The sequence below is a fragment of the Cucurbita moschata genome, unplaced genomic scaffold, assembly GCF_002738365.1.
Source record: "Cucurbita moschata cultivar Rifu unplaced genomic scaffold, Cmos_1.0 Cmo_Scf00072, whole genome shotgun sequence".
Taxonomy (NCBI): Eukaryota; Viridiplantae; Streptophyta; class Magnoliopsida; order Cucurbitales; family Cucurbitaceae; genus Cucurbita; species Cucurbita moschata.
The window spans coordinates 375,342-398,271 of NW_019268588.1; the positions used below are offsets into that span (position 1 = coordinate 375,342).

The 22,930-nt window shown below is 39.3% G+C and overlaps 36 non-coding genes across 36 annotated transcripts; 30 read left to right on the forward strand and 6 right to left on the reverse strand.

Moving 5' to 3' along the window:
• Positions 1-1,892: 1,892 nt before the first annotated feature.
• Positions 1,893-1,976, forward strand: TRNAM-CAU. Its single transcript is given in 2 exon segments — positions 1,893-1,930; positions 1,941-1,976. It is a non-coding gene; the product is annotated as a tRNA-Met (tRNA).
• Positions 1,977-2,145: 169 nt separating this feature from the next.
• TRNAM-CAU lies at positions 2,146-2,229 on the forward strand. The gene is given in 2 exon segments: positions 2,146-2,183; positions 2,194-2,229. It is a non-coding gene; the product is annotated as a tRNA-Met (tRNA).
• Positions 2,230-2,377: 148 nt separating this feature from the next.
• On the forward strand, positions 2,378-2,461 carry TRNAM-CAU. The gene is given in 2 exon segments: positions 2,378-2,415; positions 2,426-2,461. It is a non-coding gene; the product is annotated as a tRNA-Met (tRNA).
• A 148-nt stretch (positions 2,462-2,609) lies between these two features.
• TRNAM-CAU lies at positions 2,610-2,693 on the forward strand. Its single transcript is given in 2 exon segments — positions 2,610-2,647; positions 2,658-2,693. It is a non-coding gene; the product is annotated as a tRNA-Met (tRNA).
• A 148-nt stretch (positions 2,694-2,841) lies between these two features.
• TRNAM-CAU lies at positions 2,842-2,925 on the forward strand. The gene is given in 2 exon segments: positions 2,842-2,879; positions 2,890-2,925. It is a non-coding gene; the product is annotated as a tRNA-Met (tRNA).
• A 148-nt stretch (positions 2,926-3,073) lies between these two features.
• On the forward strand, positions 3,074-3,157 carry TRNAM-CAU. The gene is given in 2 exon segments: positions 3,074-3,111; positions 3,122-3,157. It is a non-coding gene; the product is annotated as a tRNA-Met (tRNA).
• A 148-nt stretch (positions 3,158-3,305) lies between these two features.
• On the forward strand, positions 3,306-3,389 carry TRNAM-CAU. Its single transcript is given in 2 exon segments — positions 3,306-3,343; positions 3,354-3,389. It is a non-coding gene; the product is annotated as a tRNA-Met (tRNA).
• Positions 3,390-3,769: 380 nt separating this feature from the next.
• TRNAM-CAU lies at positions 3,770-3,853 on the forward strand. Its single transcript is given in 2 exon segments — positions 3,770-3,807; positions 3,818-3,853. It is a non-coding gene; the product is annotated as a tRNA-Met (tRNA).
• A 148-nt stretch (positions 3,854-4,001) lies between these two features.
• TRNAM-CAU lies at positions 4,002-4,085 on the forward strand. Its single transcript is given in 2 exon segments — positions 4,002-4,039; positions 4,050-4,085. It is a non-coding gene; the product is annotated as a tRNA-Met (tRNA).
• A 380-nt stretch (positions 4,086-4,465) lies between these two features.
• Positions 4,466-4,549, forward strand: TRNAM-CAU. Its single transcript is given in 2 exon segments — positions 4,466-4,503; positions 4,514-4,549. It is a non-coding gene; the product is annotated as a tRNA-Met (tRNA).
• Positions 4,550-4,698: 149 nt separating this feature from the next.
• On the forward strand, positions 4,699-4,782 carry TRNAM-CAU. Its single transcript is given in 2 exon segments — positions 4,699-4,736; positions 4,747-4,782. It is a non-coding gene; the product is annotated as a tRNA-Met (tRNA).
• A 148-nt stretch (positions 4,783-4,930) lies between these two features.
• On the forward strand, positions 4,931-5,014 carry TRNAM-CAU. The gene is given in 2 exon segments: positions 4,931-4,968; positions 4,979-5,014. It is a non-coding gene; the product is annotated as a tRNA-Met (tRNA).
• A 148-nt stretch (positions 5,015-5,162) lies between these two features.
• Positions 5,163-5,246, forward strand: TRNAM-CAU. The gene is given in 2 exon segments: positions 5,163-5,200; positions 5,211-5,246. It is a non-coding gene; the product is annotated as a tRNA-Met (tRNA).
• A 148-nt stretch (positions 5,247-5,394) lies between these two features.
• TRNAM-CAU lies at positions 5,395-5,478 on the forward strand. Its single transcript is given in 2 exon segments — positions 5,395-5,432; positions 5,443-5,478. It is a non-coding gene; the product is annotated as a tRNA-Met (tRNA).
• A 148-nt stretch (positions 5,479-5,626) lies between these two features.
• Positions 5,627-5,710, forward strand: TRNAM-CAU. Its single transcript is given in 2 exon segments — positions 5,627-5,664; positions 5,675-5,710. It is a non-coding gene; the product is annotated as a tRNA-Met (tRNA).
• Positions 5,711-5,858: 148 nt separating this feature from the next.
• TRNAM-CAU lies at positions 5,859-5,942 on the forward strand. Its single transcript is given in 2 exon segments — positions 5,859-5,896; positions 5,907-5,942. It is a non-coding gene; the product is annotated as a tRNA-Met (tRNA).
• Positions 5,943-6,090: 148 nt separating this feature from the next.
• Positions 6,091-6,174, forward strand: TRNAM-CAU. The gene is given in 2 exon segments: positions 6,091-6,128; positions 6,139-6,174. It is a non-coding gene; the product is annotated as a tRNA-Met (tRNA).
• Positions 6,175-6,322: 148 nt separating this feature from the next.
• On the forward strand, positions 6,323-6,406 carry TRNAM-CAU. The gene is given in 2 exon segments: positions 6,323-6,360; positions 6,371-6,406. It is a non-coding gene; the product is annotated as a tRNA-Met (tRNA).
• A 148-nt stretch (positions 6,407-6,554) lies between these two features.
• TRNAM-CAU lies at positions 6,555-6,638 on the forward strand. The gene is given in 2 exon segments: positions 6,555-6,592; positions 6,603-6,638. It is a non-coding gene; the product is annotated as a tRNA-Met (tRNA).
• Positions 6,639-6,786: 148 nt separating this feature from the next.
• On the forward strand, positions 6,787-6,870 carry TRNAM-CAU. The gene is given in 2 exon segments: positions 6,787-6,824; positions 6,835-6,870. It is a non-coding gene; the product is annotated as a tRNA-Met (tRNA).
• A 148-nt stretch (positions 6,871-7,018) lies between these two features.
• On the forward strand, positions 7,019-7,102 carry TRNAM-CAU. Its single transcript is given in 2 exon segments — positions 7,019-7,056; positions 7,067-7,102. It is a non-coding gene; the product is annotated as a tRNA-Met (tRNA).
• A 149-nt stretch (positions 7,103-7,251) lies between these two features.
• Positions 7,252-7,335, forward strand: TRNAM-CAU. Its single transcript is given in 2 exon segments — positions 7,252-7,289; positions 7,300-7,335. It is a non-coding gene; the product is annotated as a tRNA-Met (tRNA).
• Positions 7,336-7,483: 148 nt separating this feature from the next.
• On the forward strand, positions 7,484-7,567 carry TRNAM-CAU. The gene is given in 2 exon segments: positions 7,484-7,521; positions 7,532-7,567. It is a non-coding gene; the product is annotated as a tRNA-Met (tRNA).
• A 349-nt stretch (positions 7,568-7,916) lies between these two features.
• Positions 7,917-8,000, forward strand: TRNAM-CAU. Its single transcript is given in 2 exon segments — positions 7,917-7,954; positions 7,965-8,000. It is a non-coding gene; the product is annotated as a tRNA-Met (tRNA).
• A 380-nt stretch (positions 8,001-8,380) lies between these two features.
• TRNAM-CAU lies at positions 8,381-8,464 on the forward strand. The gene is given in 2 exon segments: positions 8,381-8,418; positions 8,429-8,464. It is a non-coding gene; the product is annotated as a tRNA-Met (tRNA).
• Positions 8,465-8,612: 148 nt separating this feature from the next.
• On the forward strand, positions 8,613-8,696 carry TRNAM-CAU. The gene is given in 2 exon segments: positions 8,613-8,650; positions 8,661-8,696. It is a non-coding gene; the product is annotated as a tRNA-Met (tRNA).
• Positions 8,697-8,845: 149 nt separating this feature from the next.
• TRNAM-CAU lies at positions 8,846-8,929 on the forward strand. The gene is given in 2 exon segments: positions 8,846-8,883; positions 8,894-8,929. It is a non-coding gene; the product is annotated as a tRNA-Met (tRNA).
• A 149-nt stretch (positions 8,930-9,078) lies between these two features.
• TRNAM-CAU lies at positions 9,079-9,162 on the forward strand. Its single transcript is given in 2 exon segments — positions 9,079-9,116; positions 9,127-9,162. It is a non-coding gene; the product is annotated as a tRNA-Met (tRNA).
• A 380-nt stretch (positions 9,163-9,542) lies between these two features.
• Positions 9,543-9,626, forward strand: TRNAM-CAU. The gene is given in 2 exon segments: positions 9,543-9,580; positions 9,591-9,626. It is a non-coding gene; the product is annotated as a tRNA-Met (tRNA).
• A 148-nt stretch (positions 9,627-9,774) lies between these two features.
• TRNAM-CAU lies at positions 9,775-9,858 on the forward strand. The gene is given in 2 exon segments: positions 9,775-9,812; positions 9,823-9,858. It is a non-coding gene; the product is annotated as a tRNA-Met (tRNA).
• A 1,720-nt stretch (positions 9,859-11,578) lies between these two features.
• On the reverse strand, positions 11,579-11,660 carry TRNAS-AGA. The gene has a single exon. It is a non-coding gene; the product is annotated as a tRNA-Ser (tRNA).
• Positions 11,661-16,415: 4,755 nt separating this feature from the next.
• On the reverse strand, positions 16,416-16,497 carry TRNAS-AGA. Its single transcript has one exon. It is a non-coding gene; the product is annotated as a tRNA-Ser (tRNA).
• A 47-nt stretch (positions 16,498-16,544) lies between these two features.
• TRNAS-AGA lies at positions 16,545-16,627 on the reverse strand. Its single transcript has one exon. It is a non-coding gene; the product is annotated as a tRNA-Ser (tRNA).
• Positions 16,628-16,772: 145 nt separating this feature from the next.
• Positions 16,773-16,854, reverse strand: TRNAS-AGA. The gene has a single exon. It is a non-coding gene; the product is annotated as a tRNA-Ser (tRNA).
• Positions 16,855-17,244: 390 nt separating this feature from the next.
• On the reverse strand, positions 17,245-17,326 carry TRNAS-AGA. Its single transcript has one exon. It is a non-coding gene; the product is annotated as a tRNA-Ser (tRNA).
• A 1,082-nt stretch (positions 17,327-18,408) lies between these two features.
• Positions 18,409-18,493, reverse strand: TRNAF-AAA. The gene has a single exon. It is a non-coding gene; the product is annotated as a tRNA-Phe (tRNA).
• Between the last annotated feature and the right edge of the window lie 4,437 nt (positions 18,494-22,930).

Here is a 22,930-nt window from a genome sequence, read left to right on the forward strand (position 1 = left end):
ATGTAGTCAGATACATTTTCTAACTCCTTCATCTTCATGCTCTTCAACTCGCCACGAAGTGTTTGGAGACGCACTTGCTTGAATCGGTCGGTTCCTTTGAACACTTTTTCTAACGTGTCCCACACTTCTTTTGAAGTAGTTGCCCTGGCAATCTTCTCAAACCCTAACTTGTCAACAGCCTGGAACAACATGTATAATGCTGCGTTATCCTTTGATCGCAATTCTTTTAACACCTTGCTCTACTCTTCACAATGAAAAACAAGTTAATTTATAGGTTTTCTAAAGACTAAATATGGTCATCAGAATCCATCATTTTCTGACTCATAAACCCACTCTTTCCTACAATAATTATTTGCCTTTCACTTTTTTCTTTTGGCCTTCTCCTTGTACGACTCAATTTAAAAAAAAACACTAAACTTAACAAAATTAAAACTACCTTTCACCATTTATGTTTATTCCAACAAAAACTTCCCCATAAACTTAAATGTTATCTTCAATGATTCCACTTGCGCCGTTCTCGTTTTCTCGAGCTCAGTCGTGGGTTCTTCAATTTTCTCTCCTCGTTCTCGAGCAACAAACTGAGTTTGTCCTTTTCTAATGAGACTTCATTTGGAGCTTCTCGAGAACAGCCCATTTAAGACACCAATTCCTCATTTCTCCTATTCTCAGCTACGCTCGACTCAGACGTCATATGGTATCAGAGCCGATGGCGAATATGATGGGACAAATATCGCTACCGCGATTAACGAAGACAAACTACGAGAATTTGAGCATCCAAATGAAAGCTCTTCTTGATTCTCAAGACGCATGGGAGGTGGTCGAAGAAGGTTTCGAAGAACCAAAGGATACCACAGGTTATACGGCAGCACAGAATAAGGCGTTAAAAGAATTGCAATCAAAGGATAAGGCAACATTATACATGTTGTTCCGGGCTATTGACGAGTGGGGCTTTGAGAAGATTGTCGGGGCAACTACTTCAAAAGAAACGTAGGTCACTTTATAGAAAAGTATTCAAAAGAACCGACCGAGTCAAACAAGTGCGTCTCCAAACTCTTCGTGGCGAGTTGGAGAGTATGAAAATGAAGGAGTCAGAAAATGTATCTGACAACATTACACGCCTACAGACCGTGTCAAATCAACTAAATCAAAATGGAGAAATGTAACTCGAGACGCGGGTTGTGGAGAAGATCTTGAAGTCGTTAACAGACAACTATGTGCAATAGAAAGAGTCAAAGGACCTAGTGAAGTTCACGGTCGATGAGCTTGCTGGTTCTCTCGAGGCACACGAGGAACGAAAGAAAAAGAAGGAGGAGACACTCGATCAAGCGCTTCAGACTAAGGCATCAATAAAAGATGAAAAAGGTACTCTACTCTCAAAACATTCAAGATAGAGGTCGTGGAAGTCGCGGGAATGGTCGAGGTGGTCAAGGTAGCAGTTATGAAGAACATTATAAAGAGAAGAGACACTTGAGCCAAGCAAATTGGCGTGGAAGAGGACGCAATCAAGGACACGGTCAATGATATAATTCCAACATTGCTCGTGGTCGAGGAGCCGACAACCTACCATGAGTCAGCAACTAAGACGATGTGGCAGGAGGCCAAAAAGAGCTTGAAGCCATTGAGAAGAAAAAAACATGGGCATTAACTAAGGTCGAGAGTTCAAGCATAGGTCTCATAGCTTCGAGTTATCTTGAGGTTGAGAGTTCGAGCATCTCTCACCCCAATTTTTCTTTTTCACTGTTTTTCATTAAATTTAAATTGGGAGGTCTCCTTTTGAGCCTTTAATGGGCTTTTCTCGATATGAGGAATAAGGTCCACCGAAAGTCCTTTGTCACTTTTTCTATTATTTCTCATTTCTTCCAAAAACATAACACCATGCTATTAAACATCTAGGGGTGATGGCGCAGTTGGCTAGCGCGTAGGTCTCATAGCTTTGGATTATCCTGAGGTCGAGAGTTCGAGCCTCTCTCACACCAATTTTTCTTTTTCGCTGTGTTTTCATTAAATTTAAATATGAGGTCTCCTTTTGGGCCTTTAATGGGCTTTTCTCGATATGAGGAATAAGGCCCACCAAAAGCATTTTGTCACTTTTTCTATTATTTCTCATTTCTTCCAAAAACATAACACTATGTTGTTAAACATCCAGGGGTGGTGGTGCAGTTGGCTAGCGCGTAGGTCTCATAGCTTCGAGTTATCCTGAGGTCGAGAGTTCGAGCCTCTCTCACCCCAATTTTCCTCTTTCGTTGTTAGGTCTCCTTTTGGGCCTTTAATGGGCTTTTCTCGATATGAGGAATAAGGCCCACCAAAAGCATTTTGTCACTTTTTCTATTATTTCTCATTTCTTCCAAAAACATAACACTATGCTGTTAAACATCCAGGGGTGGTGGCGCAGTTGGCTAGCGCGTAGGTCTCATAGCTTCGAGTTATCCTGAGGTCGAGAGTTCGAGCCTCTCTCACCCCAATTTTCCTCTTTCGTTGTTAGGTCTCCTTTTGGGCCTTTAATGGGCTTTTCTTGATATGAGGAATAAGGCCCACCAAAAGCATTTTGTCACTTTTTCTATTATTTCTCATTTCTTCCAAAGACATAACACTATGCCGTTAAACATCCAGGGGTGGTGGCGCAGTTGGCTAGCGCGTAGGTCTCATAGCTTCGAGTTATCCTGAGGTCGAGAGTTCGAGCCTCTCTCACCCCAATTTTCCTCTTTCGTTGTGAGGTCTCCTTTTGGGCCTTTAATGGGCTTTTCTTGATATGAGGAATAAGGCCCACCAAAAGCATTTTGTCACTTTTTCTATTATTTCTCATTTCTTCCAAAAACATAACACTATGCTGTTAAACATCCAGGGGTGGTGGCGCAGTTGGCTAGCGCGTAGGTCTCATAGCTTCGAGTTATCCTGAGGTCGAGAGTTCGAGCCTCTCTCACCCCAATTTTCCTCTTTCGTTGTTAGGTCTCCTTTTGGGCCTTTAATGGGCTTTTCTCGATATGAGGAATAAGGCCCACCAAAAGCATTTTGTCACTTTTTCTATTATTTCTCATTTCTTCCAAAAACATAACACTATGTTGTTAAACATCCAGGGGTGGTGGTGCAGTTGGCTAGCGCGTAGGTCTCATAGCTTCGAGTTATCCTGAGGTCGAGAGTTCGAGCCTCTCTCACCCCAATTTTCCTCTTTCGTTGTTAGGTCTCCTTTTGGGCCTTTAATGGGCTTTTCTCGATATGAGGAATAAGGCCCACCAAAAGCATTTTGTCACTTTTTCTATTATTTCTCATTTCTTCCAAAAACATAACACTATGTTGTTAAACATCCAGGGGTGGTGGCGCAGTTGGCTAGCGCGTAGGTCTCATAGCTTCGAGTTATCCTGAGGTCGAGAGTTCGAGCCTCTCTCACCCCAATTTTCCTCTTTCGTTGTTAGGTCTCCTTTTGGGCCTTTAATGGGCTTTTCTCGATATGAGGAATAAGGCCCACCAAAAGCATTTTGTCACTTTTTCTATTATTTCTCATTTCTTCCAAAAACATAACACTATGCCATTAAACATCCAGGGGTTGTGGCGCAGTTGGCTAGCGCGTAGGTCTCATAGCTTCGAGTTATCCTGAGGTCGAGAGTTCGAGCCTCTCTCACCCCAATTTTCCTCTTTCGTTGTGAGGTCTCCTTTTGGGCCTTTAATGGGCTTTTCTTGATATGAGGAATAAGGCCCACCAAAAGCCTTTTGTCACTTTTTCTATTATTTCTCATTTCTTCCAAAAACATAACACTATGCTGTTAAACATCCAGGGGTGGTGGCGCAGTTGGCTAGCGCGTAGGTCTCATAGCTTCGAGTTATCCTGAGGTCGAGAGTTCGAGCCTCTCTCACCCCAATTTTCCTCTTTCGTTGTGAGGTCTCCTTTTGGGCCTTTAATGGGCTTTTCTCGATATGAGGAATAAGGCCCACCAAAAGCATTTTGTCACTTTTTCTATTATTTCTCATTTCTTCCAAAAACATAACACTATGTTGTTAAACATCCAGGGGTGGTGGTGCAGTTGGCTAGCGCGTAGGTCTCATAGCTTCGAGTTATCCTGAGGTCGAGAGTTCGAGCCTCTCTCACCCCAATTTTCCTCTTTCGTTGTTAGGTCTCCTTTTGGGCCTTTAATGGGCTTTTCTCGATATGAGGAATAAGGCCCACCAAAAGCATTTTGTCACTTTTTCTATTATTTCTCATTTCTTCCAAAAACATAACACTATGCCATTAAACATCCAGGGGTTGTGGCGCAGTTGGCTAGCGCGTAGGTCTCATAGCTTCGAGTTATCCTGAGGTCGAGAGTTCGAGCCTCTCTCACCCCAATTTTCCTCTTTCGTTGTTAGGTCTCCTTTTGGGCCTTTAATGGGCTTTTCTTGATATGAGGAATAAGGCCCACCAAAAGCATTTTGTCACTTTTTCTATTATTTCTCATTTCTTCCAAAGACATAACACTATGCCGTTAAACATCCAGGGGTGGTGGCGCAGTTGGCTAGCGCGTAGGTCTCATAGCTTCGAGTTATCCTGAGGTCGAGAGTTCGAGCCTCTCTCACCCCAATTTTCCTCTTTCGTTGTTAGGTCTCCTTTTTGGGCCTTTAATGGGCTTTTCTCGATATGAGGAATAAGGCCCACCAAAAGCATTTTGTCACTTTTTCTATTATTTCTCATTTCTTCCAAAAACATAACACTATGCTGTTAAACATCCAGGGGTGGTGGCGCAGTTGGCTAGCGCGTAGGTCTCATAGCTTCGAGTTATCCTGAGGTCGAGAGTTCGAGCCTCTCTCACCCCAATTTTCCTCTTTCGTTGTTAGGTCTCCTTTTGGGCCTTTAATGGGCTTTTCTTGATATGAGGAATAAGGCCCACCAAAAGCATTTTGTCACTTTTTCTATTATTTCTCATTTCTTCCAAAAACATAACACTATGCTGTTAAACATCCAGGGGTGGTGGCGCAGTTGGCTAGCGCGTAGGTCTCATAGCTTCGAGTTATCCTGAGGTCGAGAGTTCGAGCCTCTCTCACCCCAATTTTCCTCTTTCGTTGTGAGGTCTCCTTTTGGGCCTTTAATGGGCTTTTCTCGATATGAGGAATAAGGCCCACCGAAAGCCTTTTGTCACTTTTTATATTATTTCTCATTTCTTCCAAAGACATAACACTATGCCGTTAAACATCCAGGGGTGGTGGCGCAGTTGGCTAGCGCGTAGGTCTCATAGCTTCGAGTTATCCTGAGGTCGAGAGTTCGAGCCTCTCTCACCCCAATTTTCCTCTTTCGTTGTGAGGTCTCCTTTTGGGCCTTTAATGGGCTTTTCTCGATATGAGGAATAAGGCCCACCAAAAGCATTTTGTCACTTTTTCTATTATTTCTCATTTCTTCCAAAAACATAACACTATGTTGTTAAACATCCAGGGGTGGTGGCGCAGTTGGCTAGCGCGTAGGTCTCATAGCTTCGAGTTATCCTGAGGTCGAGAGTTCGAGCCTCTCTCACCCCAATTTTCCTCTTTCGTTGTTAGGTCTCCTTTTGGGCCTTTAATGGGCTTTTCTCGATATGAGGAATAAGGCCCACCAAAAGCATTTTGTCACTTTTTCTATTATTTCTCATTTCTTCCAAAAACATAACACTATGTTGTTAAACATCCAGGGGTGGTGGCGCAGTTGGCTAGCGCGTAGGTCTCATAGCTTCGAGTTATCCTGAGGTCGAGAGTTCGAGCCTCTCTCACCCCAATTTTCCTCTTTCGTTGTTAGGTCTCCTTTTGGGCCTTTAATGGGCTTTTCTCGATATGAGGAATAAGGCCCACCAAAAGCATTTTGTCACTTTTTCTATTATTTCTCATTTCTTCCAAAAACATAACACTATGCTGTTAAACATCCAGGGGTGGTGGCGCAGTTGGCTAGCGCGTAGGTCTCATAGCTTCGAGTTATCCTGAGGTCGAGAGTTCGAGCCTCTCTCACCCCAATTTTCCTCTTTCGTTGTTAGGTCTCCTTTTGGGCCTTTAATGGGCTTTTCTCGATATGAGGAATAAGGCCCACCAAAAGCATTTTGTCACTTTTTCTATTATTTCTCATTTCTTCCAAAAACATAACACTATGCTGTTAAACATCCAGGGGTGGTGGCGCAGTTGGCTAGCGCGTAGGTCTCATAGCTTCGAGTTATCCTGAGGTCGAGAGTTCGAGCCTCTCTCACCCCAATTTTCCTCTTTCGTTGTTAGGTCTCCTTTTGGGCCTTTAATGGGCTTTTCTCGATATGAGGAATAAGGCCCACCAAAAGCATTTTGTCACTTTTTCTATTATTTCTCATTTCTTCCAAAAACATAACACTATGCTGTTAAACATCCAGGGGTGGTGGCGCAGTTGGCTAGCGCGTAGGTCTCATAGCTTCGAGTTATCCTGAGGTCGAGAGTTCGAGCCTCTCTCACCCCAATTTTCCTCTTTCGTTGTTAGGTCTCCTTTTGGGCCTTTAATGGGCTTTTCTCGATATGAGGAATAAGGCCCACCAAAAGCATTTTGTCACTTTTTCTATTATTTCTCATTTCTTCCAAAAACATAACACTATGCTGTTAAACATCCAGGGGTGGTGGCGCAGTTGGCTAGCGCGTAGGTCTCATAGCTTCGAGTTATCCTGAGGTCGAGAGTTCGAGCCTCTCTCACCCCAATTTTCCTCTTTCGTTGTTAGGTCTCCTTTTGGGCCTTTAATGGGCTTTTCTCGATATGAGGAATAAGGCCCACCAAAAGCATTTTGTCACTTTTTCTATTATTTCTCATTTCTTCCAAAAACATAACACTATGCTGTTAAACATCCAGGGGTGGTGGCGCAGTTGGCTAGCGCGTAGGTCTCATAGCTTCGAGTTATCCTGAGGTCGAGAGTTCGAGCCTCTCTCACCCCAATTTTCCTCTTTCGTTGTTAGGTCTCCTTTTGGGCCTTTAATGGGCTTTTCTCGATATGAGGAATAAGGCCCACCAAAAGCATTTTGTCACTTTTTCTATTATTTCTCATTTCTTCCAAAAACATAACACTATGCTGTTAAACATCCAGGGGTGGTGGCGCAGTTGGCTAGCGCGTAGGTCTCATAGCTTCGAGTTATCCTGAGGTCGAGAGTTCGAGCCTCTCTCACCCCAATTTTCCTCTTTCGTTGTTAGGTCTCCTTTTTGGGCCTTTAATGGGCTTTTCTCGATATGAGGAATAAGGCCCACCAAAAGCATTTTGTCACTTTTTCTATTATTTCTCATTTCTTCCAAAAACATAACACTATGCTGTTAAACATCCAGGGGTGGTGGCGCAGTTGGCTAGCGCGTAGGTCTCATAGCTTCGAGTTATCCTGAGGTCGAGAGTTCGAGCCTCTCTCACCCCAATTTTCCTCTTTCGTTGTTAGGTCTCCTTTTGGGCCTTTAATGGGCTTTTCTCGATATGAGGAATAAGGCCCACCAAAAGCATTTTGTCACTTTTTCTATTATTTCTCATTTCTTCCAAAAACATAACACTATGCTGTTAAACATCCAGGGGTGGTGGCGCAGTTGGCTAGCGCGTAGGTCTCATAGCTTCGAGTTATCCTGAGGTCGAGAGTTCGAGCCTCTCTCACCCCAATTTTCCTCTTTGGTCTCATAGCTTCGAGTTATCCTGAGGTCGAGAGTTCGAGCCTCTCTCACCCCAATTTTCCTCTTTTGTTGTGAGGTCTCCTTTTATCCTGAGGTCGAGAGTTCGAGCCTCTCTCACCCCAATTTTCCTCTTTTGTTGTGAGGTCTCCTTTTATCCTGAGGTCGAGAGTTCGAGCCTCTCTCACCCCAATTTTCCTCTTTTGTTGTGAGGTCTCCTTTTGGGCCTTTGATGGGCTTTTCTCGATAGGAGGAATAAGGCCCACCGAAAGCCTTTTGTCACTTTTTCTATTATTTCTCATTTCTTCCAAAAACATAACGCTATGCCATTAGACATCCAGGGGTGGTGGCGTAGTTGGCTAGCGCGTAGGTCTCATAGTTTCGAGTTATCCTGAGGTCGAGAGTTCGAACCTCTCTCACCCCAATTTTCTTCTTTCGTTGTTAGGTCTCCTTTTAGGCCTTTAATGGGCTTTTCTCGATACGAGGAATAAGCCCCACCAAAAGCCTTTTGTCACTTTTTATATTATTTCTCGTTCCTCCCAAAAACATAACACTATGCCATTAGACATCCAGGGGTGCTGGCGTAGTTGGCTAGCACGTAGGTCTCATAGCTTTTAGTTATCTTAAGGTCGAGAGTTCGTGCCTCTCTCACCCCAATTTTCCTCTTTTGTTGTGAGGTCTCCTTTTGGGCCTTTAATGGGCTTTTCTCGATATGAGGAATAAGGCCCACCAAAAGCATTTTGTCACTTTTTCTATTATTTCTCATTTCTTCCAAAAACATAACACTATGCTGTTAAACATCCAGGGGTGGTGGCGCAGTTGGCTAGCGCGTAGGTCTCATAGCTTCGAGTTATCCTGAGGTCGAGAGTTCGAGCCTCTCTCACCCCAATTTTCCTCTTTCGTTGTTAGGTCTCCTTTTGGGCCTTTAATGGGCTTTTCTCGATATGAGGAATAAGGCCCACCAAAAGCATTTTGTCACTTTTTCTATTATTTCTCATTTCTTCCAAAGACATAACACTATGCTGTTAAACATCCAGGGGTGGTGGCGCAGTTGGCTAGCGCGTAGGTCTCATAGCTTCGAGTTATCCTGAGGTCGAGAGTTCGAGCCTCTCTCACCCCAATTTTCCTCTTTCGTTGTTAGGTCTCCTTTTTGGGCCTTTAATGGGCTTTTCTCGATATGAGGAATAAGGCCCACCAAAAGCATTTTGTCACTTTTTCTATTATTTCTCATTTCTTCCAAAAACATAACACTATGCTGTTAAACATCCAGGGGTGGTGGCGCAGTTGGCTAGCGCGTAGGTCTCATAGCTTCGAGTTATCCTGAGGTCGAGAGTTCGAGCCTCTCTCACCCCAATTTTCCTCTTTCGTTGTTAGGTCTCCTTTTTGGGCCTTTAATGGGCTTTTCTCGATATGAGGAATAAGGCCCACCAAAAGCATTTTGTCACTTTTTCTATTATTTCTCATTTCTTCCAAAAACATAACACTATGCTGTTAAACATCCAGGGGTGGTGGCGCAGTTGGCTAGCGCGTAGGTCTCATAGCTTCGAGTTATCCTGAGGTCGAGAGTTCGAGCCTCTCTCACCCCAATTTTCCTCTTTCGTTGTGAGGTCTCCTTTTGGGCCTTTAATGGGCTTTTCTCGATATGAGGAATAAGCCCCACCAAAAGCCTTTTGTCACTTTTTATATTATTTCTCGTTCCTCCCAAAAACATAACACTATGCCATTAGACATCCAGGGGTGCTGGCGTAGTTGGCTAGCACGTAGGTCTCATAGCTTTTAGTTATCTTAAGGTCGAGAGTTCGTGCCTCTCTCACCCCAATTTTCCTCTTTTGTTGTGAGGTCTCCTTTTGGGCCTTTAATGGGCTTTTCTCGATATGAGGAATAAGGCCCACCAAAAGCATTTTGTCACTTTTTCTATTATTTCTCATTTCTTCCAAAAACATAACACTATGCTGTTAAACATCCAGGGGTGGTGGCGCAGTTGGCTAGCGCGTAGGTCTCATAGCTTCGAGTTATCCTGAGGTCGAGAGTTCGAGCCTCTCTCACCCCAATTTTCCTCTTTCGTTGTTAGGTCTCCTTTTGGGCCTTTAATGGGCTTTTCTCGATATGAGGAATAAGCCCCACCAAAAGCCTTTTGTCACTTTTTATATTATTTCTCGTTCCTCCCAAAAACATAACACTATGCTGTTAAACATCCAGGGGTGGTGGCGCAGTTGGCTAGCGCGTAGGGCTCATAGCTTCAAGTTATCCTGAGGTTGAGAGTTCGAGCCTCTCTCACCCCAATTTTCCTCTTTTGTTGTGAGGTCTCCTTTTGGGCCTTTAATGGGCTTTTCTCGATATGAGGAATAAGGCCCACCAAAAGCATTTTGTCACTTTTTCTATTATTTCTCATTTCTTCCAAAAACACAACACTATGCTGTTAGACATCTTGGGGTGGTGGCACAGTTGGCTAGCGCGTAGGGCTCATAGCTTCAAGTTATCCTGAGGTTGAGAGTTCGAGCCTCTCTCACCCCAATTTTCCTCTTTCGTTGTTAGGTCTCCTTTTGGGCCTTTAATGGGCTTTTCTCGATATGAGGAATAAGCCCCACCAAAAGCCTTTTGTCACTTTTTATATTATTTCTCGTTCCTCCCAAAAACATAACACTATGCCATTAGACATCCAGGGGTGCTGGCGTAGTTGGCTAGCACGTAGGTCTCATAGCTTTTAGTTATCTTAAGGTCGAGAGTTCGTGCCTCTCTCACCCCAATTTTCCTCTTTTGTTGTGAGGTCTCCTTTTGGGCCTTTAATGGGCTTTTCTCGATATGAGGAATAAGGCCCACCAAAAGCATTTTGTCACTTTTTCTATTATTTCTCATTTCTTCCAAAAACACAACACTATGCTGTTAGACATCTTGGGGTGGTGGCACAGTTGGCTAGCGCGTAGGGCTCATAGCTTCAAGTTATCCTGAGGTTGAGAGTTCGAGCCTCTCTCACCCCAATTTTCCTCTTTCGTTGTTAGGTCTCCTTTTTGGGCCTTTAATGGGCTTTTCTCGATATGAGGAATAAGGCCCACCAAAAGCATTTTGTCACTTTTTCTATTATTTCTCATTTCTTCCAAAAACATAACACTATGCCATTAAACATCCAGGGGTCGTGGCGCAGTTGGCTAGCCCGTAGGTCTCATAGCTTCGAGTTATCCTGAGGTCGAGAGTTCGAGCCTCTCTCACCCCAATTTTCCTCTTTCGTTGTGAGGTCTCCTTTTGGGCCTTTAATGGGCTTTTCTCGATAGGAGGAATAAGGCCCACCAAAAGCCTTTTGTCACTTTTTCTATTATTCTCATTTCTTCCAAAAACATTTTTACTTTTTTTACCCTTTTTTTTACCAAAAGCCTTTAATTAACTCTTAAAAAGTATTCGATTTTATTTTATTAATGATTTTGAAGAGATTTTTACCTTTTGTACCCTTTTTATTTTTTTTAATTATATATATTTTTTAAAAGCATTAGTCGGTGAATTAGTGAAAAATTAATAAAGAAAGAAATAAACAAATTAATAGAATAATGAGGAAGAAAAAAAAACATCCAATTATATTATTTAAGTTACAATTTTAAAATAGTTTAAATTATAAACAAAATAATAGAATAATCAAGAACAAGAAATAAACAAAATAATAAAATAATCAGGAAGGAAAAAAAAAACATCTAATTGTATTATTTAAATCAAAATATAAAAATATTTTAAACTTTAGAATAATATAGAAGAAATAAAAAAAATCATAAAATAATCAGGAAGGAAAAAACATCAAATTGTATTATTTAAATAAAAATTAAAAAAAAGTTTAAATTATGGAATAATAATGAAGACATAAGCAAAAAAATAGAATAATCAGGAAGGCAAAAACATCGAATTGTATTATTTAAATCAAAATTTAAAAATATTTATAAACAAAATAATAGAATAATCAAGAAGAAAAAATAAACAAAGTAATATAATAATCAAGAAGAAGAAGAAAAAAAAGTAAAACGTGAGCGGCAGGATTCGAACCTGCGCGGGCAAAGCCCACATGATTTCTAGTCATGCCCGATAACCACTCCGGCACGCCCACGAATGTGTGTTCGATAAGTTAATTTTTATTTTATATAATAAGAAAGAAAATAAGAAAAGAAATGGAGAAGCTGGGTATCGATCCCCGTACCTCTCGCATGAGCGCTCTACCATCTGAACTACACATCCCCTTTTGAGTAGTTGCAAACCTAATTTATATAAAAAACAAAGCTTAAGAAATAGTGAATTAATACTTTTAGCGTTTTACTTTAATATAGCAAAGAATAAAATTTTAAATTACACAAAGAATAAAAAACAATTTAAGATAAAGATGTCCATTTTTCATTCACAAAGAGGTTTAAATTTCGGTTCTCACCCTACCCGAAAACAAATGTGGATATTAACAAAATAGAAAATATATAGAAATGCAAGGTATTGATTCCTATACCTCTCCCATACTAAACAAGTGCTTTACTACCTAAGCTATATCCCCTTTTAATAAAATCAAATTTTAGTAATATTGAATTGATACTTTTAGTACACGATAACCTAATATATAATAAAATCTTAAATTAATACAAAAAATAAAAAAATAATTAGAGATAAAGATGTCCATTTAACCCGTCTCAAATAGAGCGGGTAATGGGAGAGAAAATAAGATTATATTCCTTAACTAGTCCAAAACATGTTTCCCATCACATAGTCATTCTTTAATTAGAGATACAAGGTATCAATCCCCGTACCTCTGACATGCCAAATGAACAATCTATCAACTAAGCTATATTTCTTATGACGTAGTCCAAAAAAACTACTCATAAATACAATCTAATTTAAAATTACAAGCATTTTACCATTTGAACTACATCCCCTTTCACAATTTCTAAAAGAAAAAATTATGAAGGTCTTTAGAAACTTACCAAAAAAAATTAACAAAAAAATAAAATAAAAAATAAATTGTATAGGTTTAATGACTTTTGCATGTCTATCATTTTAACGACTTGATTAAATAAAAAGTTAAGAAACATAAGATTACGAAATAAAATTTACTCATTTTTATACTAATAAAACAAATGAACAAATTTCTTAAATGTTGATTTGAGACATGTATAAAAAGACGCTGCCTCTCACTTGCCTGACAAGAATTGTATTTGTGATTGGATCATTAACAAAATGTAAATTAGAAGAAATGCTACGTAATAATTATTCCAAGCCACACAATCTATGCTATAGGAGTCTTGATGAACTTTAGGTTTTTAGTCTCTTTGTCAAAACGTGTGCCTATTTTGGATATTTTGTTTGTTGAACCAAAATTTTGTGGTATTGAGTCTCGATGCTAAATCATTTTTTCTAAACTAACTTAATTTGAACCATTAGACAATATCGTTAGAGTGGAGAAAATGTATTTTTGAGCTCAAGATCGCGGGCATCACAATGAGGATGGACAATTGACACGTGGAAATCAATATTTCTTCTATCTTAATTTTGTAATTTCCTCGGGGGACTTCCAATTTTGTTTAAAGATATATAGGATTTCTTTTAAAGTTTTTAAAAGTGAAGGTAAGGGTTTTCATGTTAATAAATATAGAAATACATTTAAGTCAATAACATCTTAAGATTCAATTGTATTTGGGAGAGACCATTGTTGTTAGTGCTAGTTAGGTTTTTTATACAGTGATCCCCACGTATTTCTAGTCATGCCCAATGACCACTCCGGCACGTGTTGATCCCCACATGATTTCTAGTCATATGATTTTCTGAAAATCAAAATTGTATTTGTTGATCCCCACATGATTTCTAGTCATGCCCGATAACCACTCCGCTCCGGCACGTGTTGATCCCTACATGATTTCTAATCATATGATTTTATATAACCACTCTGGCACGACCATGCATATGAATAATCATACTCGAGCATGCCCCACATTATAAAAAGAGTAGTATTTGCAAAGCAAATATAGGTTTCTATATAGTGATCCTCGGATAAGAACTTTAGCATGAACCTTTCCTCAGCTGCTAGTCTTTCAAAGCTGTTCTTTCCACAACTACTTTTCATCGGGAATGGTTGAAGCTGTGCGAGCAAAGCCCACATGATTTCTAGTCATGCCCGATAACTACTTCGACACGCACAAGCATATAAATTTATATGATTTTACGAAAATCAAAATTGCATTTGTCTCGCCAAAATAATGGAAAGAATAATCACACTCGGGCTTGCCCAACATTATAGAAGTTAGAAAGAGTAGTATTTGTAAAGCAAACATAGGTATTTATATAGTGATCCTTGACAAGCACTTCAGCATTGATCGTGAGCGGCAGGATTCGAACCTACGCTCGATAACCACTCCGGCAAGCCCACGCATATAGATTTATATGATTTTAAGGAAATCAAAATTGCATTTGTCTTGCCAAAATAATGGAAAGAATAATCACACTCGGGCATGCCCAACATTATAGAAGTTAGAAAATTCACTTCGATTTGCGGGCAAAAAGCCCACAGATTTCTCTAGTCATTCCCGATAACCACTCCAACACATCAGGTATATAAATTTATCCAACACACCAGACATATAAATTTATATGATTTTGCGAAAATCAAATTTGCATTTGTCTCATCAAAATAATGGAAAGAATAATTACACTCGAGCATAACCCACATTATAGAAGGTAGAAAGAGTATAAATTTATATGATTTTGCGAAAATCAAATTTGTATTGTGCCCACATGATTTCTAGTAATGCCCAATAACCACTTTGGTACGCCCACGCATATAAATTCATATGATGTTACGAAAATCAAAATTGAATTTGTTGCCAAAATAATGGAAAGAATAAGCACACTCGAGAATGCCCCACATTATAGAAGCTAGAAAGAGGTATTTAAATACACTTTGGCATGCCCACGCATATAAATTCATATGATGTTACGAAAATCAAAATAACCACTCCGGCACACCCACGCTTATAAATTCATTATGATGTTACGAAAATCAAAATTGTATTTGTCTCGCCAAAATAATGGGAAGAATAAGCACACTCGAGCATGCACCACATTATAGAAAGAGGTATTTAAATGGTGATAGTTAAAGCCAAAATAATGGGAAGACGTGCCTCATCTGTCAACAGGACAAAGTCAAAAAAGGCAAAGTCTCAGGACTCTTGCAACCTCTACCTGTGCCAACAAGACCCTAGGAAAGTGTATCTCTGGACTTCATAACACACCTCCCAAAATTCGGGGAATATGACGTCATCTTGGTTATCGTAGACCGATTCTCAAAATATGCGACATTCATCCCCACTCCCAAATTATGCTCGGCGGAACTCATAGCCCAACTATTTTTCAAATACGTTGTAAAGTTATGGGGCATTCCGTCGAGCATCATCAGTGATAGGGATGGCAAATTCATTGGGACATTCTGGACTGAGTTATTCGCCTTCTTGGGAACAACCTTAAACATCTCCTCGAGAGTAATCACCCCCAAACCGATGGACAGACTCAACAGTTCAATTGCTTGCTCGAAGAATACTTATGTCACTTCGTCGATGCTCGCTAGAAGAACTGGATACAACTGTTAGATGTCGTCCAATTTTGCTTCAATTGCCAAACAAGCTCGTCTACGGGAAAAGTCCCTTCGAAATTGTAAGTGGACGACAACCAGCCTTACCCCATATTATTGACCATCCTTATGCAGGAAAAAATCCTCAATCTCACAACTTTACCAGAGAATGGAAGCAGACGACAGATATAACCCGGGCATATTTAGAGAAGGCTTCCAAGCATATGAAAAAGTGGGCGGACAAGAAGCGTCGCCTCCTTCAATTCCGAGCAGGAGATCAAGTTCTCATCAAGCTGAGACCAGAACAGATCAGATTTCGCAACTGAAAGAACCAGAGACTAGTTCGAAAATATGAAGGCCCGGTTGAAGTCCTTAAAAAGATCGGGGCTACCTCCTACCGAGTTGCACTACCCGCATGGATGAAAATCCACCCAGTAATTCATGTGAGCAACTTGAAGCCCTACCACCCTGACCCAGACGACGACCAACGAAATGCAATCACAAGACCGAGCATCGATCTGAAGCAAAAAGAAACAAAAGAAGTAGAAGAGATCCTAGCCAACAGGGTTAGGAAGATAGAAAGACCTGTACGGACGATTCGTGAATTTCTTGTCAAATGGAAGAATCTCCCTACAGAGGAAACAAGCTGGGAACGCGCCGAAGATCTGAACTCCGCCGCCACCCACATGGCAAGGTTTGAAAGTAGTCGGTTGACAGGGACGTCAACCAATTAGGTGGGGGAGGATGTCACGGTCATCCTCGTCTAGGGCGTGTTGCCTATGGTCGCATGCCCATGACAAGTCAAACCCTTGTCATGTCTTTTCATTCTAGTATTTTTCCTTTGTAGTTCTAGGGCATATGACGCCTGCCTAAAAAATATCATGTCTAGGCCTGCCAGACATAAAATGGCTCATAATGTACTATAGGGAGATATGACTAGTTGTCAACTTCTCCCAACCTAAGGTTATATATGCTACCTCGTTTTCTAAAACATTCTTTTAAAACTGAGGCTAGAGGCTCGATCATACGTCGCTTGGCTGTAGGCGACGCAAGAACAAATTGGTTTAGCTCACTTGTCGTTGGAAAGTGAGTACCCAAGGTTATATATGCTACCTCGTTTTCTAAAACCTTCTTTTAAATCGAGGCTAGAGGCTTGATCATACGTCGCAAGAACAAATTGGCTTAGCTCACTTGTCGTTGGAAAGTGAGTGTCGCACAATCGCTAGTCCGTTGGTGATTGTTGATAAGGAGTTCAGCATTGATCGTGAGCGACAGGATTCGAACTTGCGTGAGCAAAGCCCACATGATTTCTAGTCATGCCCGATAACCACTTCGGCACGCCCACGCATATAAATTTAAATAGTTATCGTTGATAAGGAGATCAGCATTGATCGTGAGCGACAGGATTCGAACCTGCGCGGGTAAAAACCCACATGATTTCTAGTCATGCCCGATAACCACTCCGGCACACCCACACATATAAATTCATATGATGTTACGAAAATCAAAATTATGTTTATCTCATATAAATAATGGGAAGAATATGCACACTCGAGCGTGCCCCACATTATAGAAAGAGGTATTTAAATAGTGATAGTTAATAACGAGTTCAACATTGATCGTGAGCAGCAAGATTCGAACTTGCACGAGCAAAGCCCACATGATTTCTAGTCATGCCCGATAACCACAACGGCACACCCACGCATATAAATTTATATGATTTTATGAAAATCAAAATTGCATTTATCTCACCAAAATAATGGAAAGAATAATCACACTTGCAAAGAAAATAGAGGTATTTAAATAGTGATCGTTAATAAGGAGTTCAGCATTGATCATAAGCGGCAGGATTCAAACCTGCACGTGCAATGCTTCATATGTATTTAAATAGTGATCGTTAATAAGGAATTCAGCATTGATCGTGAGCGGCAGGATTCGAATCTGCGCGGGCAAAGTTTCAAGTGATGTTACGAAAATCAAAATTGTATTTGTCTCGCCAAAATGATGGGAAGAATAAGAACACTCGAGCATGCCCAACATTATTGAAAGAGGTATTTAAATAGTGATAGTTAATAAAGAGTTCAGCATTGATCGTGAGCGGCAGGATTCGAACCTGCGCGAGCAAAGCCCACATGATTTCTAGTCATGCCCGATAACCACTCCGGCACGCCCACACATATAAATTTAAATATTTAAATAGTTATCGTTGATAAGGAGATCAGCATTGATCGTGAGCGACAGGATTCGAACCTGCGGTAAAAACCCACATGATTTCTAGTCATGCTCGATAACCACTCTGGCACACCCACACATATAAATTCATATGATGTTACGAAAATCAAAATTATGTTTATCTCACAGAAATAATGGGAAGAATATGCACACTCGAGCGTGCCCCACATTATAGAAAGAGGTATTTAAATAGTGATAGTTAATAACGAGTTCAACATTGATCGTGAGCAGCAAGATTCGAACTTGCACGAGCAAAGCCCACATGGTTTCTAGTCATGCTCGATAACCACAACGGCACACCCACGCATATAAATTTATATGATTTTATGAAAATCAAAATTGCATTTATCTCACCAAAATAATGGAAAGAATAATCACACTTGCAAAGAAAACATAGGTATTTAAATAATGATCCTTGACAAGGAGTTCAGCATTGATCGTAAGGGGCAGGATTCAAACCTGCGTGGGCAAAGCTCACATGATTTCTAGTCATGCCCGATAACCACTCCAGCACACGCCCAAGCATATAAATTCATATGATGTTACGAAAATCAAAATTGTATTTGTCTCGCCAAAATAATGGGAAGAATATGCACAGTTGATCGTTAATAAATAGTTCAACATGATCGTGAGCGGCAGTATTCGAACCTATGCAAGCAAAGCCCACATGATTTCTTATTATGCCCGATAACCACTTCGGCACGCCGACGTATATAAATTTAAATGATTTTACGAAAATCAAAATTGCATTTGTCTCGCCAAAATAATGAAAAGAATAATCACACTTGCAAACATAGGTATTTAAATAATGATCGTTGATAAGGAGTTTCGAAAGCGGGCGAAACCCACATGATTTCTAGTCATGTCATGCCCGATAACCACTCCACCCACGCATATAAATCCATATGATGTTACGAAAATCAAAATCGTATTTGTCCCAAATATGGGAACAATAAGCACACTCGAGCATGCCCTAGAAAGAGGTATTTAACTAGTGATAATTAATAAAGAGTTCAGCATTGATCGTGAGCAGCAGGATTCGAACCTACGGTGAGCAAAGCCCACACATGATTTTTAATCATGCCCGATAACCACTCCGACACGCCCACGCATATAAATTTAAATGATTTTACGAAAAATCAAAATTGCATTTGTCTCACCAAAATAATAGAAAGAATAATCACACTCGAGCATGCCCCACATTATAGAAAGAGGTATGTAAATAGTGATAGTTAATAAAGAGTTCAGCATTGATCGTGAGCGGCAGGATTCGAATATGCACGAGCAAAGCCACATGATTTCTAATCATGCTCGATAACCACTCCGGCACACCCACATCTATGCATTTATATAATTTTACGAAAATCAAAATTGCATTTGTCTCGCCAAAATAATTGTTAGTCATGCCCGATAACTACTCCGGCACGCCCACGCCTATGCACATTATAGAAGTTAGAAAGAGTAGTATATGCAAGGCATACATAGGTTTTTAATATAGTGGTCCTCATTATGCCCTATAACCACTCTGGCACAACCCACACGCAAACATAGGTTTCTATATAGTGATCCTCGTTAAGCACTTCAATATTGGGATCGTGAGCGACAGGATTCGAACCTACGCGGGCAAAGACCACATGATTTCTACTCATGCCCGATCACTACTCCAGCACGCCCACGCATATAAATTTATATGATTTTACAAAAATCAAAATTGCATTTGTCTCACCAAAATAATGGAAAGAATAATCACACTCGAGCATGCCCCACATTATAGAAGTTGGAAAGAGCAGTATTTGCGAAGTAAACATAGGTATTTATATAGTGATCCATGATAGACAATTCAGCATTGATCGTGGATTCAATCCTGCGGGGGCAAAGCCCACATGATTTCTAGTCATGCCCGATAATCACTCCAGCCTACGCATATGCATTTATATGATTTTACGAAAATCAAAATTACATTTGTCTCGCCAAAATAATGGAAAGAATAATCACACTCAAGCATGCCCTTCATCATGCCCACATTATAGAAGTTAGAAAGAGCAGCCATTGATCATGAGCGCGGCAAGATTCAAACCTATGCGGGCAAAGCACACATGATTTCTAGTCATGCTCAATAACCACTCCGGCACGCCCACACATGTAAATTTATAAGATTTTACGAAAATCAAAATCGCATTTATCTCGCCAAAATAATGGAAAGAAAAATCACACTCCACATTAAAGAATCTAGAAAGGAATAGTATTTGCAAAGCAAACATAGGTTTTTATAGAGTGATATATGGATTCAAATTTGCGCGGGCAAATACCACGTGATTTCCATTCACGCCTGATAACCAGTCCGCACGCCCACACATATGTATTTATATGATTTTACGAAAATTAGAATGCATAATCATTTGCAAGGCAAACATAGGTATTTTTAGCAGCATTGATCGTGCCTGGCGGGATTTGAACTTACGTGGGGTAAAGCCCACATGATTTTTAGTCATGCCCAATACCCTCTCCGACATGCCCACACATAAAAACTTAAATGAACATCTAGCATGTTATTTACGGAAATCAAAATTGTATTTGTCTCGCCAAAATAATGGAAAGAATAATCACACTCAGACACGCACCGTGCAAAGAATCGATCCTCATACTCTCGCATGCTAAACGAGCACTCTACCATTTGAGCTACATCCTCATCATGTCCATTTTTTCATTAAATGGAGTTTATATCTCCGTTCCACACCCTACCTCGAGATAATCATGGGATTAAAAAACTATGAGATATCTTCTAATTAGCTAATCCATCACATAGATATCTTGAATTCCTGCATCAATTCCCGTATCTCTAGCACACTAGGTGAGCAATCTACCAACCGAGGAATATCTCTTTTGACGAAGTCTACAAAATTATTCATAAATATAATCTAATTTAAAATCAAAGGTTAGTAATAATGAATTAACGCATTTAGCCGAAAATACTCTGAAATGTATCATAGAGTGAAAAAATAATAATTCTAAAACTATAAATATCTTAAAATGTCTAAATATATATTTAATTTCTTTAAATCTCATATAAATTTTAAATAAATATTTGAAAGTAAACTATTAACTTCATGTTAATGTTATTTCAAGTCAATCCATGGAAATGACTACTTACTTATCCACTCGACCTAAGGTTAAAAATAAACTTCTTTTTATTTCATTTAGAGTGGATTATTGAAAATTTGAAAAGTAAAAGGATGTACTTTTCATCTATCCCAATTTCATATCCTCCTAGTTTTTTCGATTAAACGTAACCGTTTTAAGAAAGACAACAAGCGCATCCTTTTGAGGCATAACCTGCTTGACCACGCTATGGTTCACAAACTCTTCGATCCATTTGGTTAGGTTTGGGAACTTGAGGGCTATGAGCAGCTCAAATCGAAATATCATATTTGATATTTGCCTTCTTACGTAGATATCTTTTTATTTATTGTTATTTCCATTTATTACTCTTCTCATATCCTTGTAATTAATTTGATTATAAATAAGATAACTTTCACACCATTTAGATGTGGTGGATTAAGCAAACATTCTCATAGCATCGTCGGTAAGCGACGATCCCTCTCCAGTTTTCGATGGCCAAGAAAGTGTTTCTCTACGCCTCCTCTGAACCAGGTTGTTTACATCTTCACAAAAAGTGTTTCTCAACCTCTCTTTGAATTTTTTAGATTCAAGTTTCATTCGTTCAAATCTGACGCTCAGCTTGTAGTGGGATGTTAAGAATATTTAGTAATAAATTATAGTTTACTATATATACCATATTTGATATTTTATTATAAGACAAATATCTTAGCATAGGTATCTTTCCATTTGTTGTTATTTTCGTTTATTACTCATTCCATATCCTTGTAATTTATTTAATTATAAATAAGATAACTTTCACACCATTGGGTGTGGTGGTTTAATCAAACATTTTCAGTTACCATGTTAAGAATTAGATCTAAAGTCTAATTTTCATTAATGTTCCTAACAAAATAGTGACCATTGTGGAGAGTCCGGATTCCTAACATGGTATCAAAGTCATGCCTAGACTTAACCATGTCAATAGAATCCTCAAATATCGAACAAAGAATTGTGAGCCTCAAAGGTGTAGTCAAAAGTGTTAAATAAAGGGTGTACTTTGTTCGAGAACTCCATAAGCTTCAAGAGAGTCTTATAATCGTGATTTGTTCGATAAGTCTAAGATGGAAACAAAAAAATATATTTATGATAAGTCGAAGATTGAAATTATTAGTTTTCTCTAAAATACTAAATTCTCACAAAAATATAAAATTTATAGATATTATAAAACTTTGAAAGATGGGAAACCTATTTTTTTCTAGACATGATAGAAAGTTTAGAAATATTATTATTAATTTAGCCTACGACTTAATATATTAAAATATATTAAAATTTATATAAATTGTAAAATAATAATGGTATAAAATTTATAACATAACCCATTTTCATAAATAATTAACTAATAGTTAAATTTAACAAATAAAATAAAATCCTAAACTAATTTTATGGTTAACTACAACTTACATATATATATATATATTGTAACACCCGCTTATCGTCAACGCGATTAACAGGAGTTAACATCGACAATATTAAGAGACTCTGATATCCAATCATAAAATTTAAAGTATTTCTAAAAAAAACATCCAGTAAAATTTTTAAAAAAAAAAACAGTACTTTTAAAAAAAAACTTAAAACGACTAAGGTAAATTCTTGACAACGGAAACATAATTACATAACAGACCCAGACATGGATTCCCAATAGTCTCTAGCCCGCTGGTCTCGTCCTCGGCTGGCCTGCAGCATCTACATCTGGAAAGAAAAGTTATAATAATTCTGATGAGTAATTAGATTACTCAGTAAGTAGCTAGCTTATCATTCACGGGTTCATAACTAATCTTTCCAGGTGTTTTTACGTTTTATTCATCACTGACTTCTAGTTCTCTTACTAGGGTCATCTGTTCGTTAATGAGGTATCTCAGCTACCTCCAGCTAGGTTACTGACTCTCTCTCAATATGCTTATCTAGAATTTTCGAACTCGTATGTAAGACTCGCTCTCGGTCAAATACGGCCCGTCTACTAATTGCTCTGGCGGCCTGTTTATCTCATATACCAACGGTCAGGAGTACTCATGCTCCCTGACTTAGCACACAGCGCGTTGGCCAGGAACTCCGCGGGAATTAGTAGACTATCATACTCAGTAAATAAGCCATAGCTCAACAACCAATAAGCATATCTAGAGTAATAACCTTTCCATTAACATGCATAACATACTCACAGTTACTGCATGCTTCCATATATGTATCATGATCAACACGTAGAACATTCTGACAATCATTTATATCACACTTACATCACAGGCAAGCAGTCACAATATACAATAAACACTAAATATCATCAAAGTTCATCATAACTTATTAAGCTCTTAATCAGGTAAACAACATACTCACATGTTGTAAAACAAGTTAAGAACTAGTTCAAAGGTCGATACGCTACTTACTTGGTTGCG